Raw genomic sequence first — 3,574 nt, 5'->3', positions numbered from 1 at the left:
TTTTTGCAATAGTACAATCACAATAATATCTGCAGTTTGTGTCAACTCTTAAAACATAAAAGTCAAGCTAATCTTAAAAATAACTAATTTTCTATTTAGTTACCTGATAACACTTACAGAATTTTGACATTTTAATTATTTGAAAAGTATTCTTCTGCTTCTGTAGTTAATACCTTAATAGCCATCATTTCATATTATAAAAATGCATTTAAAACTTTTAATAAAAAATGTGCAGAAGTCATTTAGAACCATGGGCCTTTAATCTAAGTGAAAAATTATACTTTTCCTATACACAACTTCTGTAGCTGGATGTTAAATCATGTCTTTGAATGCAATTGTTTTATAATAATTTCTTTTCTTTTTTTTTTGTATTTAGATAACTCTACATTTATTGCTATAAAATAAAAAACGATGAGTCGGACGGGCGCGGAGACGCTTCTGGAAGGAACGCCGCGATGGCTGCTCAGGGAGAGCCCCAGGTCCAGTTCAAACTTGTATTGGTTGGTGATGGTGGTCCTTGAAAAACGACCTTCGTGAAACGTCATTTGACTGGCGAATTTGAGAAGAAGTATGTAGCCACCTTGGGTGCTGAGGTTCATCCCCTAGTGTTCCACACCAACAGAGGACCTATTAAATTCAATGTATGGGACACAGCCGGCCAGGAGAAATTCGGCGGACTGAGAGATGGCTATTATATCCAAGCCCAGTGTGCCATCATAATGTTTGACGTAACATCGAGAGTTACTTACAAGAATGTGCCTAACTGGCATAGAGATCTGGTACGAGTGTGTGAAAACATCCCCATTGTGTTGTGTGGCAACAAAGTGGATATTAAGGACAGGAAAGTGAAGGCGAAATCCATTGTCTTCCACCGAAAGAAGAATCTTCAGTACTACGACATATCTGCCAAAAGTAACTACAACTTTGAAAAGCCCTTCCCTCTGGCTTGCTAGGAAGCTCACTGGAGACCCTAACTTGGAATTTGTTGCCATGCCTGCTCTTGCCTCACTGGAAGTTGTCATGGACGCAGCTTTGGCAGCACAGTATGAGCACAACTTAGAGGTTGCTCAGACAACTGCTCTCCCGGATGAGGATGATGACCTGTGAGAATGGAGCTGGAGCCCAGCGTCAGAAGTCTAGTTTTATAGGCAGCTGTCCTGTGATGTCAGCAGTGTAGCGTGTGTGCCACCTCATTATTATCTAGCTAAGCGGAACATGTGCTTCATCTGTGGGATGCTGAAGGAAATGAGTGGGCTTTGGAGTGAATGTGGCAGTTTAAAAAATACCTTCATTGTTTGGACCTGCATATTTAGCTGTTTTGGAACGCAGTTGATTCCTTGAGTTTCAAATATAAGACTGCTACAGTCACATCACAATATTCAGTGGTGAAATCTTGTTTGTTACTGTCATTCCCATTCCTTTTCGTTTAGAATCAGAATAAAGTTGTATTTCAAATATTCGTGTCGGGGTGGGTTTCTGCCTCTTGAGACCCAGCTGCAGTCGCTCCACGCACCAAGCCAATCCCTGGGCCAACTGCTTGCACGGGAACTTCCTCTGGGGCGGGTTTCTCTGAGGCCTTCTCGCCTCCATTTGCCACCGAGGCCCTGTTCCGGGTTTTCTTCTTCTTTTGTGCCTTCATCGCCTAACGGGTGCGCTCTGGGGTCGGCGTTACTGCGCGGCAGAGACAAACAGTGGAAGGATTCCCGGCGCTGGAAACCGCGCCGGGAAGCCGGCGTCTGCGGGAGGCGCAGTGAGTACCCGGGCCTGGGGCCCACGCTGCCTCCCCGGCATGAGGTCCTAGGGCCTGCAGGAAGAAGGGCAGCACGAGGGTGCCGGAGGGCCGCCGCAGTGCAAGGCCCCGCCACCCGCGCGTCTTCTCCACACCGCTCGCCGCCATGCGTCGCAGTCGCCTCCCTGTTTTATAATAATTTCTAACATGTGAATCAGATGCTAATATTGCTTCAGCATTTTTGTTTCTTATGGTCTTTTTGTTTCTTTTTTAAAAAACCTAGTCTCATATATATATATATATATATATATATATATATATATATATATATATACATATATAAAACTTATTTTAGGTTCAGGGTTACATGAGTAGGTTTATTATATAGGCAAATTGCGAAATTCGGTGTCTTATGAGCTTTATGTGATTAATGATGTCACTCTGGTGCCATGGTGGATAATAAATGTCAGCATACATTTGAAGACAGTAATTCATTTATTTTCAATATATTTGAAGAGACAAACTTAATGTGTGATTTTTTTCACTAAATATGTCCTTTTATATTTTTACTACTACCTAAAAAGTTATAACATTTAAAAATAACATTACAATCAGTAAAAATAAATTAATAGTCTTACAGCATTTTATAAAAGTCAAAATCTCTGTTGCAGCAGCATCCAGAATATTTTCTATAGGTTCTAAGACAGAACTACTGAAATCTTATTTACCAAATATATTTCATACATACCTAACCTATAATTCCTCATTTTTCCCACTGACTGCTGAATGTTGGCATGATGGCTGAACACACTTTAAAGGCCAAGGCATGAGACATGTGCCCACTGGTTGGTACAACATATTTCCTGCAGAAACCACAGCATAAATTACTTTTCCCACCAGCTTAGACAATAGAAGAACTTATCTATGCTGAGCTGCTTACATCTGAGCAACAAACCGTTTTGAATGATACTCTTTCATTCTATTCTTGGAAGAGAGATGTTAGTAACATAGTGTCTAGAAAGGGTCAGAAAAAAGAAAATGAGCAATTCATACTTTCAGGTTTGACTTTTGTAAAACTGAAAACTTTGTTCAGTGTACTTGTATCTCCCATTAGTGTACAAGACCACTAGGCAAAAGCTGAAAGGACAAAATGGATGTTTATAAAACTCAGCTGTTACTATTAATTAAAAGTACTTTGTTATTAATGTTTATTAATTTCAAATGAAAACAATCTGAAATACATTCTAAGCTTGCTGTGACAATAGGACAAGAGTTGTAAAATTGGACTCCCCAGCCAAATTGCAACAATATGGAGGTTCTTCTATCTATGGGAGAATCTAAATCTGTGAAACCAACAAGGTGTTTGTCAGCCAAATCCTAGAAGTAGAAATTAAAAAAAAAATGTTTGAAGTAGAATCAGATTCTAAAATGGAAAGACATTTATAGCAAGGTTCTACATGGTGCTCTCAACGGCCACAATAAAAATAGAATTCCTGAATATTTGATGCTATCTCTTATACTCATAATGTTATTTATTACTGAGTCCTCATACTTCCTGTAACTCCAACATTAGTATCTCCATCATGCATCTGTGCCTTATGTAGCGACGGAGTGCTGTGACATTCTCCTACATTGGCGGTGTAGCATTCAGCCAAATGACCACAGTGCAACCAAGCTCAGGCCCTGCTGGAGGTAGAAATATTCAGAGTGCTTATTTTATTTTCTTTAGAAAGTTAGGTAAGTGGGAATATGATATGGGTTAAGTCAGTCAGATTCTCCTATGTTTTATTTAAACTCTTAGGCAATGGCAAAGTCAGAATTTGAGATCTGAAAGTTGCCAGAGTA

General features: G+C 39.8%; 2 pseudogenes across 1 annotated transcript; one reads left to right on the top strand and one right to left on the bottom strand.

Annotated features, from left to right (window-relative positions):
* The first annotated feature begins 415 nt into the window (after positions 1 to 415).
* Positions 416 to 1,458, top strand: LOC112623484 (annotated as a pseudogene). The gene has a single exon (XR_003119148.1). The product of XR_003119148.1 is annotated as a GTP-binding nuclear protein Ran-like (transcript).
* On the bottom strand, positions 1,366 to 1,897 carry LOC112622601 (annotated as a pseudogene).
* Positions 1,898 to 3,574: the final 1,677 nt, after the last annotated feature.

Source organism: Theropithecus gelada, chromosome 4 (assembly GCF_003255815.1).
Source record: "Theropithecus gelada isolate Dixy chromosome 4, Tgel_1.0, whole genome shotgun sequence".
In the NCBI taxonomy this organism is placed as follows: Eukaryota; Metazoa; Chordata; class Mammalia; order Primates; family Cercopithecidae; genus Theropithecus; species Theropithecus gelada.
Note: the sequence above shows the minus strand (reverse complement) of the source record. Positions and strands in the feature narration are given on the sequence as shown.